The sequence below is a fragment of the Amphiura filiformis genome, chromosome 3, assembly GCF_039555335.1.
Source record: "Amphiura filiformis chromosome 3, Afil_fr2py, whole genome shotgun sequence".
Taxonomy (NCBI): Eukaryota; Metazoa; Echinodermata; class Ophiuroidea; order Amphilepidida; family Amphiuridae; genus Amphiura; species Amphiura filiformis.
The window spans coordinates 82,483,312-82,503,447 of record NC_092630.1 but is presented as its reverse complement, the minus strand read 5'-3'; the positions used below and the strand labels follow the sequence as shown (position 1 = coordinate 82,503,447).

General features: G+C 36.3%; 1 protein-coding gene across 2 annotated transcripts in view; it reads left to right on the top strand.

Moving 5' to 3' along the window:
• The window catches only part of LOC140149264 (protein kinase C delta type-like), a 285,297-nt gene that overhangs the window by 17,343 nt on the left and 247,818 nt on the right, over positions 1–20,136 (top strand). The window lies entirely within an intron of this gene.

The window sequence follows — 20,136 nt, the reverse complement described above, 5'->3', positions numbered from 1 at the left end:
TTATGTATATTATAGGGGCAAGGAATCCAATTCACTGAAATTTCAGTGATTCAAGACAAGTGGTTCATTGTATATGTTAAGAAATGAGGTACATTCTAGCGGTACCTCTTTTCTTATCATAAATAAAATACTGCTTGTTTTGAGTCACTGGATTCCTTGACCCTATATACATAACTTTTGTTACCAGTGTGTTATTATTTTTTGAGAAAAATGCAAAAATTGTCACAAATTTATTAAAGGGTGTAGTACCACCTTAACTTTATCTGACATACAAAAACCTAAGCGGACCAGCTACCAAGTTACATGCCACAAGGATACATGTTAACCAGGCACTCAACTTTAGAATTGATCATGTGCCTGTCAATAGGCCCCTTTTTTGAAGTTGAATATACCTGATGACCTTCTTTTTTTAAAAGTCATACCTGATGATCCCTTTTTTTAGGTGCGGCTAGCCTCAATGACCCATTTTTTAGGTGCGGCTACCCAATGACCCTTTTTTTCTAGAAATGTATCATCAATTTGCCACAAAATAATACGGAAACTTAAAATTGCTCCATTTTTTTTCACAAAATTTTCTACCCGATGACCCCTTTTAAAAATTTGTATACCTAATGACCCCCTTTTTTCTTTGTACCCAATGACTCCCCTTTTTTAAAACAACATTTTGTACCGATAGGGCCGATAGGCCCCTACTTTGTGATGCCGGTAGGCACATACCAATCACTTCTAAAGTTGAGTGTCCCCCGGACTAAGACATACAATACCGGTATCATCTGTTACCTCGGCATGATAATAACTTATGAAGTAGAGAGAAAGCTCATGCTCGCAGTCACAACAGTAAAAATGTGAAATTACTGCGCTGAGCACATCAGATTCCACATAAAACAGTGTCTTGGCTATTGAATTTCTACATAGAATATGAAGACTCCATCAAAAATACACATATTTGGTTACAAATAATATTTCAAGTGTTGCTGATAAACCTGTAGTCAGTTTTTATAGCATCTTTACACATCACTCGGATGTACTTGTAGTGTCATGCATGCATAAACAATGTCTGGATGTCATGAAACATAATACAATAATTACCTTATAGTAGATTACTGCTGAATGGCAAATGTAGTATTGGCCAGGAGGACTGGATATCAATATGTGCTGCATGGATTAACAGCAAATGAAGATAGATTAAAACAGTTTTACTTGTCACAGAAATTAGTGAAAAGGCTGAGCAAGAGAGTGCAGGATTGAGAGCTATGCAAGGGAGAGAGAGATACAGACACACAGAGAGTGAAGGAAATAACAAGAGAGATGAAAAATAAGAGGTGGAGAAAGTTGGGGGAGAAAGGGCTATTAAGAGTGAGCAAGAGAGAGAGAAGCATTCAAACAAGGGAGAGGGAGTCATAGAGAGAGAGGGAGGAGAGACTAGGAGTAGGTCTAATCAAACACAGGCTCTTGAGAGAGACAGAGCGCAAAAAAGTGTGAAAGCAAGAGAGTGTGTAGTGAGAGCAAGAGCCTGGAGCGAGAGAGAGAGAGCAAAAGGGAGAAGAAAACAAGTCGATAAGGTGAAAACATGAGAGGTGCAAGAGAGAGAGGTGGTTAGGGAGAGTGAGATGTGACAGTGCACGATAATGATCAAGACAGCTTGAGAAAGAAAATGATACAAATGTTTATGAAGATGAGAGAGAAACAGACCAATATGGTGTCATCAATGACGGCACCAAAATTTGTTTTCCTGGCTGGTGAGGGGGGTGAGGGGTGGAAATGGGGAATAATGGATGTTTGGCAAGCTGAAAGGGGGGAAAGCAATTTTTGGCACACTGAGAGGGGGCAAGTGATTTGGCACACATTCACTGGTTGCCTTTTAAATGAAACGCTCTAAAAACACTTAGGAAAACATTACGGAAACGCTTAAATATGCAAATTCTCCTGACATGTGCAAAGAGGGCATGTTAAATGGGGTAGGGCAAAGATTTTTCGGGAAGCTGAGAGGGGGGGGGGGAAGTGATTTTTGGCAGGCCGAGATGGGGACAAGCAATTTTTGGCATGCAATTTGGAAATTTTACCCCCTAGGGCTCATAATTATTGCACAGCCCCTTAAGCCAAAGGCTCACATAAAGTGAACATATTTGTTGTGAGAATTAGATACTAAGTATTAATTTCATTAATATAACTTCTTATATGTAAAAGGCCATTACTGTTATAGATAGATAGAAATCTTTCTTTATTGAGGGTAAAACAGCTTCAGTGACAAGCACTGCTTTCCAAGCAGGCCCTCATACAAAGTACATTATAATATATACAGACATAATTAAAATTTACACAAGATGTACACATTAAAAAAAAAAAAAAAAAAAAAGTTACTAGAAATACAACAAAAAGTTATGTGATAATAATGAAATTGAATGAAAATTACAATATACTCAAGGATAAACTTTTCAAAGAGGAGCTTGGTAAACTTTTGATTTGAATTGGCCTATTGAAATATTCTCCAACTCTGCTCTAACAACCGGAGATAAATTATTCCATGCATAGGCTGCTCTCACATGAAATGTACGTAGCCCTGAATTTGATTTAAATTTTGGCACAATCAATGTATTTGTACTATGATTTCTAGTTTGGTGGGTATGGATATCATGTACAAAGTTAAATTGAGAAGATAAGTATGATGGACTTAAGTTCCTTAAGCATTTAAAAATGAGCAATAATAATTGATTATGCCATCTATTATCAAGTTTAAGCCACTGAAGTGTTTCCATCAATTCATTTATTGGCGTTCTAATATCTGCAGAAAGTATTGATCTGGCCAAATTATTATGAAGAACCTGTAATTTGTTATGAAATTCAATTGAAAAATTTGACCAAACTGTGCTTCCATAGTCAAGGTGAGGAAGAACAAGGGCATTTGATAACATTACAGTGGTATGGAATGGAAGAAAGTGTTTTACACGCCTTTATAATACCAGTTCTTTTTGAAACATTCTTACACATATAATCAACATGAGCTGACCAGGACAAGTTACAGTCAAATTTTACACCTAGATACTTAAATTCATCAACTCTTTCAATAATGTTACTATTATAGATAAGTTGAATTTCACTGAACCTTTCAAGCTTATGTTTTGTGCCAAATATCATAAATTTAGTTTTGTCAACATTTAAAGGGGCATTTCGTGATCCACAGCCTCATCCCCCACTTTTCTCAAAAAAGTTGAGATTTTTATATCACTGGAAACCTCTGGCTACATAATGTTTATGTACAAAATATTTCTTGCAGATTAATTCGTTTTGCAAAGATATCGTGAAATTTGAATTTCGTTCTGGTGCACCAGAACGAAATTACAACGCATTGTCTATGGAGCAGTGTAATACACATAATCATGCATAACTCGCATAACGCATAAAATCGGAATCAACTGAAATTTTGGGAATAGGCTTTTTTCGTGGATATGTACTGAAAAATGTCATAAAAAGAGGATGCTAGGATCACGAAACACTCCTTTAAAGTGAGTTTGTTAGCTTTGAACCAATCAGCTACTTTACTTAGACATGACTCTAATTGCATTTGAAGATCAGAAACAGTCTTAGCTTTGCACATTAATGATGTGTCATCAGCATACATAACAGTTTTACAATTACAACCAACAACATCAGGCAGGCAATTGACAAAAATTATGAATAATAATGGGCCTAGTATAGAGCCTTGAGGAATTCCTATGTTGACAGATTGAAAATCAGAAAGTGTTGAGTTTACACTAACAGTCTGCGATCTGTTACTCAAATACGATTTCAACCATAAAAGTTCACTGTTCTCTATGCCATACTTCTGAAGTTTGTTAATTTTATTTTATTTATTTTTTTTATTTTATTAACGGCATCTTTATAGAGGGTAGCCCAGATCAGTGAACAAAGCACTGCTTTCCACTGGGGCCCTCTTTACATATTAAAATACACAGAGATACAAAGTTATAAAAAAATATACAAATATTGAAAAATAAAATTTCCTTAATCTTAAATTACCATGAAAAACTGTATAAATTGCACTTTTGTAAATTGCATGCATATCAATAAAATAAAGTCTGCACAAAAAGCAACGCAGCTGCCACAAATACGCCCATAGCTCCAGAACCAAATATTCGCTCCCACAATATCCCAACATAAAAAGGAAGGACGATCCACCCACGCGCACTCCGATGCCCAATCTATCCAACCCGGCTCAACATCAACAACACAGCAGCGCCTCGATAGAAAAATACCCGAACTCAAAAGCTGCAGCTATCCGTATGGAATCTAAGCAAGCGCGACTTAGACAACGGCAGGCCCCACGCACCACAGCACCGGCACAACATCCATTGAACGATGTTAACTGCAACCTTCAAACCCAGGCACCTCTCCCCAAAAGCACTACTACGCTGTCAATACTGAACGACATCCGACAAATGGGGCGCCAAAACGCGCGCAAATAAACCACCCCCCTCTCCACGCCGAAACATTCCGAAAGCAAATACTAGCTCCGAAGCCACCGGCGCATCTATAACAGCCGCGTCACTTCCCGTGCAGACTATACATGTACATTGGAACACAATTTAAAATTAAACGATCATAAAATATAGGTACAACAAAATCTATAAAATTGCATTTATATATAAATAGATTGCAAGAGTACATAAAATTATATTTATTACAAAAACTTAGCACAGCAAAATGTTACTAGTAGAAAATAAACCTTGGTGTGATTCACTCATGAAAGCCATCGGACATCCCACAATTGCACAAAGACACAGGAGGCGCCAAGACATGACCGACTCAAAACGAGAGTGCTACCATTGACTTCCACAGTGAGTCAAACCAAAGCCTATTAAATTAAACAAGAACACTAACCATCAGAATTACCATCAAAATCTTACTTAAAACCAAAATGTGACTTATTAATTACTATTTAAATAAATACAAAGAAACGGAATGTAATTGGCTCCACCAGTAAAGCTAGTACATGTACGCACAGATGAACCCCTACACAAATGCCATGTAAGTAAGGGGCTGTGCAATAATTATGAGCCCTGGGGGAGGGTAAAATTAGGAGGGGCAACAAATTTTTGGTGAGCCAAAAGGGGGGAGGGCAAGCAATTTTTGGCAAGCTGAGAGGGGGGGCAAGCAATTTTGGCACACATTCATGGGGCGCCTTTTTAATAAAACGCTCTAAAAAGGCTTAGGAAAACAGTACGGAATCGCTTAAATATGCAAATTTTCCTGCTCGCTGCGCTCGCAACAGGTATATAGACCATTTAAGGTTTGTAAATTGGGATCCCAAAAATTTGGCATGCGCAGGGGGGGGGGCAAAGAATTTTTGGCGGGCCGAGAGGGGGGGGGGAAGCGTTTTTGGCAGGCCGAGGGGGGGGCAAGCGATTTTGGCGAGCCGTTTGGAAATTTTACCCCGGGGCTCATAATTATTGCACAGCCCCTAAGAAACCCACACTAATCAAGCAAAAATCCCACCCCAGAACCATGCAACACTCACTAAATCATGCAAAAACTTTAAATAAGTAAAAGTAAAGTTCTACACAACTCAGCAAGCACCCCCACAGCTCCGGGGCAACACTCCACTCAATCACCGCGATGCTCCACAACCTATACACCATGATGCAAAAATTCCTCTGTGCGTACATGTAGTACATTAATGGTGAAGTACATGTTGGGCATAAAGCCAAAACATAATAATCAAATAATCCAATGAGAAATCAATAAATCAATACAATAGCAGATCCAGTCCCAGAAAAAAAAAACATTATACAAACCTAAGCTCAATTGAGGATGTGGGCTTTGAGCATTTTTTAAATATGTGAATGTTGGGTGAGTTTTTAACCTGGGCTGGAAGCTGGTTCCACAAATAAGCTCCCGAGTTCTGAAAGGTACGCTTGCCCCAATTGGTTCTACTACGACCAACACGGATGTTGATTGTGTCATGCAATCGTGTTCCATAACCATGGGACTTCATGCGATCATGGATGTTTTGTACCAAGTACTCGGGGGCTAACTTGTTGATACACCTGTACATCAAAATACATTTAAAATAATTTGCACGCTGATCCACCTTCATCCAATTTAGTTCACCATAGATTTCACTAACATGTTTATCCCTAACTTTACATCCCAATGTGAGTCTTGCAGCACGATTTTGAAGCACTTGGATTTTGTTAGTAAGCTTATCAGCAGCACCTACATATATCGGACAGCAGTAGTCAATGTGGGGGAGAATGATTGCATTATACAACATGGTCATTGTTTTCTGATCTATGTAATACCTCAGGCGTCTTAGAATGCCAGTCTTTTGTAGATCTTATTTGCAGTTTTTTAACATGGGTATTCCATTTCAAATGCGAGTCAAACCACATGCCTAAGTATTTGAAAACATGTACGTGTTCTAATTTTACATTGTTAAGTTTGATGTTAAGAACAGAGTTTTTCAACTTAAGCTGTGAGCCAAACAGCATTACCTTTGTTTTTGAGGCATTAACAGTCAATTTATTGACATGCATCCACTCAGCGACCAGTGCAAGTTCCTCATTAAGAACATCTTCAATGTCATCCCTGGAGTTAGAGTTGTACATGATGGCCGTGTCGTCTGCATATAGTACAACCTTGCTTTTGGAAAGAACACCAGGCATGTCATTAATAAATGCAATAAAAAGGAGTGGGCCTAAAATACTGCCCTGAGGCACACCAACTGTCACCTGCATAAGTTCTGAATGGACACCATCAATGCTAGAGCACTGCTGCCTATTACTCAAGTAATTTGAAAACCAGTCCCATTCTTTACCCATAATGCCAAGGTGATTTAGTTTTGACAGAAGCACCTCATAATTGACGGTGTCAAACGCCTTTTTCAGGTCAAGCATGACAGCACCTGTAAACTCACCATTGTCCATGTTATTAAGAAGGTAGTCGGTCACATCTGTGATACATGTAAGGGTTGAATGTTGGGGACGGAAACCCGATTGCATGTTTGAAAGAAGCCCTTTTGAAAGTAAGTGATTATAAACCTGCTTGTGAATAGCCCTCTCAAGAATTTTGGAGACAACCGGCAGCACAGATATTGGTCTATAATTCCCACACTCGGTCTTGAGACCATCTTTAAAAATGGGAGTAAGGGACGCACCATTAGATATTATCGGGGAGGCTAGGGAGTTTTTTGAAAAAAAAAGTTTTGCCTCACTGATGAGTAAAAAAAATTTTGCCTCGCTGATGAGTAAAAAAAAGTTTTCCCCTACCCAGCTCTGTATAAAGGTATACATTAAATTTGAAAAAATACAACCGCGCCAAAGGCTAAAAAAAAAATTGCCTCCAAAGGCAGCGAAAAAAAAAATTTAGCGCCTTCGGTGACAAAAAAAAAATTCTGCCTGACCTAAACTCCCTAGCCCCCGATAATATCTAATGGTGCGTCCCTAACAATGGCTTGTTTCCATTCTGAAGGAATAATACCTGTGGAGATGGTGAGGTTCATTATATGAGTGAGCGGTTTAGCAATATGGGCAGCACCCTCTTTCAACAATCTAGAGCTTAAACCATCAAGCCCAGTGGCTTTGTTAATACAAAGGGCAGATAATTGTTTCTGGACAAACTCTTCCTCAATATCAATAAATTGAAGGGGTTCCCCGCTGTAGGTGGGAAGTTCACATTCTTTACTAACTTCAAACCTTTGGGCCAACTTCTGACCAATTTGGACAAAAAAACCATTAAAGGTGTCAGCAATTTGCTTGGGGTCACATACCCGGTACTTGTTTACCATCAACATTGATTTCACTGATTTTACCATGCACCTTGGATGGTAATAGGGTTTTGATGGTTTTCCATAGTTGTTTGCTGTCATCCTTATTTTCCTTGATGGTCTCTGTATAATATGTTTTTTTAACCTGTTTGATCATATTTGTAGTCTGGTTTCTGATATTACGATACAATTCCCAGTCCTTGGCACTACCAGATTTTTGTGCCTTACCTTTGTAGTAATCCCGGTCTTTACACATTGACAAAATATCTTCATTGAACCATGAAGGCTGGTTCCCCTTCACACACCTCAACTAGGGGTGCATGCTTATCTGAAATCTGTTTAAATTTCTCTTTAAAACAACACCAAGCAATCTCAGGGTTATAAACCTGAAAAACAAAATTCCAATCAGTGTTATTAAGATCATCATGAAACAAACTGTTATCAAACTTACAGTGCGACCTGGTTTTTAAGATCTTAGGTTTCGCTTTTACAGGGCGAGATTTGTATGTCATATACACCAGATTGTGATCACTAAAGCCAACTGGTATATTACCAGATGTATACAGTTTGCTATCATTTGATATTAGAATTAAGTCAATACAAGTGGCACTTTTCTCAGTTATACGAATTTCATGGCTCACTGTATCAAACGCTTTCTTTAAATCAAGAAATATTACACCTGTAGCATATCCATCATCCATATTATTTAGAATGAAATCTTGAACATCAAGTAGTGTGGTGGAAGTGGAATGATTTGCACGAAAACCTGATTGAGCATTAGACAGTAGGCTTGCATTAGTTAAATACATATACAATTGATCATGTACAGCCCTTTCCATAATTTTAGATAGAATTGACAATACTGAAATGGGCCTAAAGTTCCCTACATCTGTTTTATCACCTGACTTAAATATTGGTGTCACCTTGGCTTTTTTCCATTCATCAGGAAAAGTAGATCCACTCAATGACAGGTTGCAGATATGAGCTAGACTATTTGAAATGAAGGGTCCAGCCAATTTCAACAACCTGACATTAAACTGATCCAATCCTGATGATTTGTTATTTTGCATATTACTAATATGATTACAAACACATTCAGGTGTAATTTCATTAAATTTAAACTTATTTACTTTACAATATTGTCCAGAACACACATTATTACATGGACATTTGATATTATCATACTCATTAAATTTTTTGCCAAGTTGATTACCAATAGATGTAAAGTACTCATTGAATTCATTGGCAATCGCTTTATCATTTGATACACATGTGCCCTTATTGGAAATTGAAGTTGGTACACTTGAAGACTTATTTGGTATAATTTTCTTGATTGTTTTCCATAAGTTCTTACTATCATGCATATTATTAATAATAGCATCATTACAATAACTTTTTTTCAGATAAAACCTCATATTGTTGACTTTATTTCTGAGTGACTTTGCCTGTTTCCAATCCTCTTGATTATTTGTTTTATGTGCCTTTGCAAAATAATAATCCCTATCTTTGCACAGTCTTAAAAAGTCTCCATTGATCCACTCTGGCAGATACCCTTTAATTTTTTTCTCTTTAAATGGTGCATGCTTATCACAAGCTTCTGTGAATAAGGTTTCAAATTTGTTTAGAGCATTGTTTACATTGTCAATAGAGCAAATGTTGTCCCAATCAATATTATTGACAGTGTTGATAAATTCCAATTCATTGAAATTCTTAAAGCATCTTGATTTTACAATTCTTGGAGGAAGTTGTCTTCTGTTGTCTTCTTGCCCTTGAAAATGACATGTTACTTCCAGCCATTAGATCGGTTTGTCATATGTGTCTGCAGTACAGTGACCTGGGACAGTGGACCTCTAGTGAGGCTCTAGATACTAATAAACTGAACCTTCTGGAGGTGAGTATGCAATATTTACCTCATACACGGTTTACATTCATAGATTTTGAGCGCATGGAGATGCTGCTGAATAGTTGTTGAACCAGGGTGAAGTTTATTAGATTTACAAGCAGGTGGGTAAATTTAGAGATAATTTGCACGCTCATATAAACATGACAATACAGAAGATAGGAAATCCATTTAAGGTGAACTATGAACAGGTAGATGTATGCCGTGGCTGACACAAGATGATGTTCTTTCAATATTTCATGGAACAGAGTCAGGAACCTGCAGGTGAACAATGCATCAAAGAGGAGGGCATGAAAAGAAACATGTTCATATTGGTTGGGCTTGGCAAATGATTGTGCAATTTACATGTAGAAAATTAATTTGATTTGATTAAAAGGCCAGAATGCTCATGAATCTCTTTGCAAGGGTTGGGCCAAACTCCTCTGTATACTCTGCCCCATAGCAGGTAGGGACATTGTCTAAAGCAAAATATGTCTACAAAATGTCAAAGGAACATTCGTAAAGCGTGTAAAAATAGCATGCTGCTAAAGGGGAAAAAAGACACTCCCAATAAATTAGCCCATTTGGATGAAGATACTGTGTTATGCAAACTAATTTTCTGTAATACAAACCTGTAGGTGGCCTGAAATTTTTTAGAGTCTGGATTTATTTTAACGCATGCCTCAAATCACAATATATTTAATGTCAAATCAGTGTAGAGTAGTTTAGATATGAAAAATTCTGGATTTCTCAAATAAAAAACCAAAAAAAATTGCTCCAAAAATGAAATGCACACAGCCTACAGGATACAAACTGTTGTTGCGTTATATTGCCCTTTTATTTTGCCTTTCATCTGATAGATCATCTCATTAACCAGTGTCAATGCCAGCATTTTGTACTCATTACTTAGCTATTATAATGTGATTATCCCTGGTTCCCTGGATCACTTATTAGATACAAATCTGGCATGATTGATCATAGACTTCACACTTGATTGCTATTGCGATTTATGACATTACCACAACATCTTCTTACCCAGGGTTATCCAGGTTTCTTGTTTTTAATTTATGTACAGCAGGAAGACCCCTATATTTGTATTGCCTTTGTCATCCACTAGACCCCTCATAATTTTCTGGGGGGAGGGGGGGGGAGGGGTGGTCACATATATTCCGAGGTAGATATCATGCTCATGAATGAACTTTTAAAACAGACCCTTAACAAATATTTTTCCAGGGTTTCCATAATACCCTAAACAGATATTTTGGATGCATTAACTACTCCCAAACAGTGGCAAAAGCGGCATTATATTCAAATGTTTTGTGTTCGAGATTGTGTAAAACACAGCCATTTTTCTGATTTTTGATGTATTTAACACCTATAATTACATCATTAAAATGGTGTAATTTTTTATGTTCATGTTCGGTGTTCTGCCAAACATACCCTTTTTTCTGATTTTTTATGTTTTTGGCACTAAGCAATGAATGTCGTGCCTGTACACCACTTGCCCTTTTTGCACATTTTTTTGCACATTTTTTTGCACAAGTATGATATCCACCACTCAAATCTGTATTTATATGCATGATGCAAAAGTGACAATAATTTATCCTGGCATGTGTAAAGAGGAAATGAAGTTGAAAAGATATTATTTTTCTTGTATGTGCTGTGGTTTCATAAATATTTTGAAATTTTATTGGGAATAAAAATCTGTAATCAAATTAGGTACGCATGTGTGCACATAATCATATTCACTTCTCCTTGCCAAAGAAGTAATAAAAAAAAGTGATTTAACGAGTAGTTGGGCTGACAAATACTGCAAATGCTGTTTTTGGCTGATTGAAGCAGAATCAGTTCAGGTCATTTCATGAATTTATTTATAATGTTTAACAAGCACGAATAATGGCAGCCATTTTAGTTAGTGTTTTATACAGCTGATTTTGTGTTGTCAATAATAATTTCAAAATGGTGTTTGGGAAGGGGTTCTTGGATTTTGCTTGAGTTCACATCCTGGTGTTCCTTTGTTTGTGCAAGGAATTTTGTGCTGAAAATGCCCCAAATTGAATCACAAATTATGAAAATGATTCCAGAAAAGATGACAAGAAGAACTATATTAATTTGTTTGAAATAACAAATTTTGCCAGCAAAAAGCTTGACTCCCATTTTTTTACTCAACTCTATAGTTATATTAAATGCTATTGCATCGGGTATTGCATTTTTCACTAGTGCAAGTTTATTTTGCATATTAACAATGAGAAAACTTCCTTCTATTAATATTAAATTTAAGTAAATATTTGGTCAAAAATAAGAAATTCCATTCTATTAGGTTTAAAATCAACCATTATTTGCACTGAGTAGATGTGATTTTACATTAATTTAAAGAATATGAATAGGCCTACATCGTATTGCGACTCAAAATGTTTGTTGAGCAATATTAAATCTTAATATTTCATACATTAATCTACAATATTAGGATGCAAATATACTGGATATTAACTTTATTGCAGATAAAATAAGAATGAATTGGATTGTAGCTAAGTGCACCCCTGCCCAATTTCTTTATTTCTTTAACTTGTTTTGGCTTATTTTCATGTCATGACTATAAGTGCAGGATTGGTTGGCTATTTTACAAATCAAAGAAGGTTCTTTATGACTTGTTAATTTAAGTTTTTTTAAATTAATTTTGTTCATCTTTTGGTATGTTGATGTAACTAGAGCGATAACCACACCATAGCTGAACCATGTGGCTTCGGCAGTATATTGTGGTAGGCCTATAATACCTACAATTGAAGCATTTTGAAAACTTGACCTTTGACCCCTTTATTGCCCCTTAATGACCTTAAATGAATTTTAAAATATTTGCAACATGTTTAGAATGTCATAAGAATCACTGCGTTTAAATTTCAGCTCAATCGGAGCATTTTGAAAAACTTGACCTTTGGCCCCTTTATGACCCCTTAATGACCTTAAATGAATTTTAAAATATTTTAAAATGTTTAGAATGTCATAAGGATCATTTCATTTAAATTTCAGCTCAATTGGAGAATTTTGAAAAACTTGACCTTTGACCTCCTTTATGACCCCTTAATGACCTTACATAAATTTTAAAATGTTTTAAACATGTTTAGAATCTCATAAGGATAATTGCATTTAAATTTAAGCTCAATCGAGCATTTTCGGTTAAAATGACCTTTTTGACCCCTGGATGACCTCTGGCGTTTGGAAATATTTTTATTATATTCTTTACATTTTTCTCTTTCATATGACACCACTTCGTGGCATTTAGAGATATGTCCATTTTAGACCAAATGGTTAGTCAGTAAGCTAGTAAGTAAGCTAGCTAGTAAGTAAGTAAGTAAGCTAGTAAGTAAGTAAGCAAGCTAGTAACATACACTAATATGTAGTAGATAAAGGGTGAGAAACAGACCATTACCATAGATAATCGGTGTCTTGTTGAGGTATGGTGAGCATGTTCGCCGAAGGCAGCTCAAGGGTCGAGACCCGAAGTTTAACTAACATGCTAACCATACCTCAACAAGACACTGATTATCTATGGTGATGGTCTGTTTTGAACCGCTTATCTTACATATCTGAAGTAGCAAAAATAAACGAATTTGTTGTAAAAGTGTATTCATTTTCCAAAAACAAAATGGAAAAAAACGGATGTATTATTCTGTTAAAGTTGTGGGTTTTTCCCAAAATAAAAACACCTCGAGATAGTGTAATATTCTTCCCATGTGTCCTGCGTGAGAGTCTATTTAATGACAAATGCAAGTGATTTAATCAAATCAATACAGAATTGATCTCATCAATTGACAATTGTATTTGAAGTGGTTTGGTAGGTTATTCACTTGCTTTAATCCACTGGAGTTTATTCACCCCGTGACCATTGTTATTCAAATAATTAATGAATAATGCAAATTATATAGAGTTGTCAACGTGGACTACAATCTGTTTCAACACCATGAAATTTATATCTTAGAAAAATGTGAGTATAAGCAGATATTTGAAAGACCTAGTAACGTTGTGTCCAATGGTGCTCCCCATTATGGGTAGGTCACAGTAAGGCCAGGGGGATGACACTCTATTCACGTGGTTTCTTTTCCAACGCTAAAAGATTACGAATTTTGATGGTTTGTAAATGAAAAGTGTACGCACTATCGATTGATTACGTAACCGTTATGAATAATTTATTAGTTTTTCAATGCAATTGCCTCGACCCATTAATACATATTATCTGTATTTATCAAAGTACTTGGAATAGCAATCTGGTGAGTTCACTGAACTACGCCCAAATACTGATGGAGTTTTAATGGCGCTAATCCTCTCCATACACAGATGAACAAATACAATAGGAGAAGGTCAACACATATGACCTCCTATATGACATGTTATATGAGATGTACAACAACCTGAATATCATAAAGATAGCTAAAGATCAGTGTTCGTTTGTGCATATGAACTGCATATTTACAATACTAAATATTACTCGTTATATATTATGTCAAATATTGGTGTTATGACAACACGGTATATACATTGTATATAAAACGACTAATAGATCCTACTATCATGGCGTCAGGTCATTGGTTCATCATATCCCGTATGTTTCTTAAAATTCATTCATATTTGAGACAAATTTCTGTGCCCATTTTATAGGCGTACAGGTGGATCCTGTTTTTTTTGTCATTTTCATTTCTTTTTGATGAAAGAATTAAGGTTTTCCACTGCACGGAGGCCACTATGTGATACTAATTTAATGCCATTTGTAAATGAATGCGGATTCCCGGTTGTTGTTTTTCCACAGTGTGACAACTGTCCACCCATCCAGACAACATCATCACATAATAAAACGTCTGTATTTTTACGATGAGTAAATATTAAACTGAACTTTGCCTTGGAACATTGTGTAAGACGGTGTAAGATTTTGTGGGCGCCCTCAACATTATTATCCTCTTTGTATCCGTAAATGACATGGCATAGACTGTGTGAATTCTATGAAGACTAGGGGCCTACTTATACATGGGGTCATATCCATGGACACAAGTAACGATAATTGACAACACGATCGCGACTGTATTTAGGGAGGCTAACCACTAATAATTAATAATGCGGGTAGGGCCTACTCCTGGGCGACTCGTGTGGGCAAGGGCGCTTAGGACGGTGACCAAATGAGTCTCAAATTTCACCGGGAAGGGCACTCAAGTATGATAATGTAGGCCTATACGCATGTGTGGCCAACTTTTTAACCACCCCCCTAAAGCGAGTTTTACCCTACCAGCAAATTTAGGATCAATAGGCCTAAGCTAACTTAATACACTAAAGGAAGTTTTGGATGAGAAAACGGACATTTTGATGAGAAACGGCCAAAATGGTGAGAATTTAAATTTTCTCATTCTTTTGGATGAGAAACTTCCTGGTGTGTGTGTCAATCATTATTATCTTATTAAAATCCGGGACTTTGGTTGAACTGTGCTAGACTCCAGCACATGATAATGACGCAAAGACAGTTGTGGTAACACCATGGTCGCAGACCTGCAAAAAAGCTCAAAAACAGATAGTAATGAAACCAGTTTTTATTTTCCTTGCTCTAGCGAGTTCACAGAGAAGGTGTTTCTAGTACAATGCAGCGTCGGACTCTAGCTGAGGCGTAGCCTGAGTCCAAACGGACTCCAAGAAGGGCTCTCCATACACAAATGAACAAACACAAAGGAAAGTAGTCTCCTCCGTGACCAGCTTGATTTCGATGGAGCGAAACCAAATTGGCTGCAGAGGAGACGGGTAATTTTGCCATGCAAATGAGGTGAGTGCCCTCTCAAGAATAACTACTCTCTGGTAAGGCTTTGCACCCCCAGCCTCTTGACTTGTAATGAGTACCGCAGGTTAGTTTGCGAAGCTCCCCTGGTCGGGTAGTATCCCGGGGGTTCTTGCCTAGCAACTAATTTGCATGGACCGTTGAGCGTTTTTGGGTCGGGCAAGGATAAAGGCAGATTCCCTTCTAAAAACCAATGGCAAGTTTATATATATGTACTGAGTTTAATACATTCAACAAAATGGTTACTTTTTATTTATGAATATTTACTTCGTTATGCTAATTAAACTTTAATTTGCATAAATCTAACTGAGCACCAGTGGTGTTATATGAATTACTATTATACGGACTGCATGAGCCCTCTATAATTTTCTCTTGCCATGTAACATTTGCATTTAAATCGAGCTGTAAATGCATTTTTTCCAAAATTCTATCTGAGACTAGTAACCAACTCAGATTCTACATGTATGTTGTGATTCTTTCCATAGTGTTTCTAGAATGTCCATGGTATTCCTTTTGTTTAGCTCGTTGCCCGAGACCGTTATCTTGAGCTATTGTGTTGATAACGGTCTCTGGGCCGCGAACTGCCTTCATTACTCTAGGTAATGGTCGAGGCAACGAACCTCAAACAAAAGGAATATAATGGATAATCTGTGAATAAAAAAGGGCTAGACGTATATAGGCTGATACCATTTCATGGTTCAGCAAAAATGGACAATATTTTGTTGATGTATAGTAGAACACATACATGCATATTCAACACTGATGTAGTCAAGTATGTGTTACATAGTCTTATACCTCATTGGACCTGTCAGATTCCAGGGAGGTACAGGTTAAGATGGATCGGTGTGATCTCCAATGGACCAATGGAGCATATCGCACTTGACAGTTTTCGTGGGTGGAGTGCTAATTTGCATATCAGGTGTGAAAACTAACCTGCATGCTGATTAAGATTAAGTAGCTGTTAAAATAAATTATATTTACAGCTATTTATTTTCGGAAAGAATACTGTACAAATTGTAAATAATGGCCATAATGTGCAATCTTTTTAAATTAAATTGGTCATTTTTTTAAAAACCTGATTTTTCGGCATATTTGTAATGTTTGCACATTTCTCAACTTACACCTAAATTGAATCAGCCAAATGTGTTGTGTTTGTAGGACGACAGTGCAATCTTGAATTAATGTCATATATGGCACTAAATCCCCATATAACTCCACATTAAATGGCAAAAATACCCAGTGGGGTTCCTTTCTTTTGGCTTAAATGGATGGGCACCCTTCCTGGCAGTTATTTCCAATATTATTTCATAATTTTTGGTAACGGATATCAAAATAGATTGGACAGGAATCATATATCATGGCTTTCAGGGCTTCGTTCCCTGTGTATTTCTTCAAAAGTAGTCTCTGTCATAAATAGTCATTGTGTACGATTAATATTAAATCTCTTGAATTTTATGTTTTAAATAAGTATCAATGAATTCGACATTTAAAACCTACATATTGAAGCCAATGTTAAGCCAATATTAAGCCAAATCTGAAAGGGTCACTTGGGCCCTTGAATTTGAAATCTATGGGCCCTCGGAATTTTGACAGGCAAGAATTCAAATTGTAAAATTTCAATGTTAAAGTGGTCTACGTTTGTGACACTTTGCAAGATGTACTTCAGGCACACAAATCAAGAACAGACAAATTAAAATTAATTAATTAAAAAATTAAATTCCATCTGTTGATGTTGAAGTGGTCATTGAGATTATCTTGCTGACTTTTACTGACCACATTTAAATGTAGTTTTCCAGTATAGGTAGATGACATTCCTATGTACCTTTCTCAAGAACCAGTGTATCAATTCTAGGCATATTTCTATTAACCCAATCCCAAATTTCTAATTAACTATCACAACATATCTTGAGATAGCATTGAATTAATTAAGTAACAAGTACATATTTGTTCGCAAGGTACTTTTTGGATATAGATTCTAATTATAGCCAGCTCAATACAATTTAAAAATTGTAATTGTTTGCCAAAAATAAAAGAATATTTGATACCGTATGTATATTTAATGCGTTGCTTTATGGCACACACATAGGGTGAAAGAAGTCCAATTCATGTGGGAATTATATGTAGGTTGTCCAACATCCCTTGGCAGTTTCATGTGTGGAATAGTGCTAATTTGCATATCAGGTGTGACAAATTTCATAATTTGCACTCACATATATACAAAAAGTTCAAATCATGTGGGGATTATGCGTAGGATGTTCAGCAAGTCCAGTACAATAACCCTAACACGAACCAATCCAATAAAATCCCACAGGACGAATTGACTGTAAATGCTAGCATCCCACGTGATCTGATTACACAATGATCTGAATAGACATACACATGATAACGTTGGCTAGGCAATATTCACTTGTAGCTTGGTCAGTGGTTCAAAACTGCAGCGGTGACGATAACTTTTCTCTCCATCTTCTTTCTTCCTTCCTTCTTTTCTTCCCTTGGGCAAAAAGCTTTTAAAGGGAGTTAGGGTTTTAAAGCAGTTTGAGACTCTGTTCCATGTGGCACGCTTACCAATATGTGTATATATATGTGTGAAAGGAAAGTGTGAAATGTCGCAACACATAGTGGCATAGAGTGATTTTTCCAAAACTTTCTGTTTCACATAGTGACATAAAGGTTTAGAGCTATATCCTATAACAGTTATACTTTTTCGCCAGCCCATCGGGCTGGTACCTGTTTCTGGGATGGGGTCAGTTTGCTCAAGAGATTAATTTTTATTGGTATTGGAATGACTTTTTGTTAAAACTTTTTGTGGTTGAATTTAAAAAAAAAAAATTTTAATTCGATGTGTAAGGAAAAGTAAGTATGTTTTGCTGTTTCAACGAATGAAAACGAGTGAGTATTACCAAAGTTATGTTTGAATTAATATGACTTTAAAAGTTTTAGGTATAGGCCTAAAATGTAACAATAATAGTTAATATACCGCATCATATGGTCAGCAGAAGAAAAGTATATGTCATTTCAGTGTCTTTGACCCGGGGTTCTTGACCACTGAACAGCGTGATATCATGTTGATAACAGATCTAAGAATCAAAATCTTCATCATATGGACCATATTGATGTCAAAGTAATTATCTATCCTATCCTGTGTCGTTTTATGGATAAAAATGACTCAAAATGCTATTGATGAAATAGTTGCTATCATGAACATCAGTTTTGCCTTTTCAACGGGAAAAATCCGATGCAAAATAAAGTTTTTAGGGCCTAGCTATAATATGGGCATAATTTATGCATGTAGGCCTATAGTATTGAACAATGTACCCCCCGGGATGTACCCATTTGACATGCACTTATAGATAAATAAATTGTCTTACTTTATTAATTTAATAACTTCTATGTTATAAATAAAATGACACATAACATAAGTGAAGCTACTTTCTATCTTTTTTATTTGATTCATAAACTTACAGTCAAAACACACAAGAGTGAAGATTGCAGTGAGTAATCAGTCCTTTATAAATGTTCTTGCCACCATCTATCATATAGTAAACTATACATTGCGAATTAATACCAATATATGGCGAATTTAAGGAGTATTTCGTGATCCTAGCATCCTCTTTTTATGACATTTTTCAGTAGATATCCACAAAAAAAGCTTATTCTAAAACATTTCAGTTGATTCCGATTTTGCCTTTACGAGTTATGCATGGTTATGTGTACACAATGTGTTGCAATTTTGTTCTGGTATACCAGAACGAAATTCAAATTCACGATTACTTTGCTAACTAATTAATCTGCAAGAAATATTTTGTACATAAACATTATGTAGCCAGAGGTTTCCAGTGATATAAAAATCTCAACTTTTTTGAGAAAAGTTAGGGGATGATGCTGTGGATCACGAAATGCCCTTTTAACTAAAACCTGCAGTCAGTGCAGTGTAGTATTTGTGACGTGGTATATCGAAAGCAGACACTTTTGGGCAGGATCGTAAATGGAGAAATAGCCAAAAATCTACCGGGGTGATTTTTTTCACGATTTGGGTTTATGATGTTATTAATGTTTAAAATATTGTCTGATCGATTCAGACCGGAATATAACTGGCATGTTGTATTTTTGAGACATTTTTCAAGGTAATTCCTACTCTCAACATTGTCAATAATATTTTTAAAGGCAGCTTATCTATTATTAATATTAAAGGCCCATTCAGTGATTTGCTCATCCGGACGATCGTAAAAATCATCACAATTTTGGTACCGTACTTTGTTATTACATAGATGTGCTAAGTCTGCGAATGGTTCAGCCAAAAGCCATAGGCCTATTTAAGACAAAATAAGACATTTTACACGAATCTGTATTTTTAGATACTGACAGTATCTAAAATTAGCTACAAGTATTTGAATGGCGGGGCTTGAACTTCGTCAGTACTGCTGTTTTCTTCATTTTTTGCCAAATTTGGCATTTCAAAAATACCAAATGACAATTTGAATGACTTAGGCCTATCCTTCTCTTTTAAGCAATTTATAAACAATTTTAATTTTTTACTCTTGCACTGGGATCACTGAATGGGTCTTTAAGAAATGTGGCGTATCATGTCAAAACAGACATCTTTTGGACAGCTTATAAATTTGGAGGCTTTCACATAAAGAGCTATTTTGCTCCACAACGCGTTTTCCCCAATAAAATCGGACATTC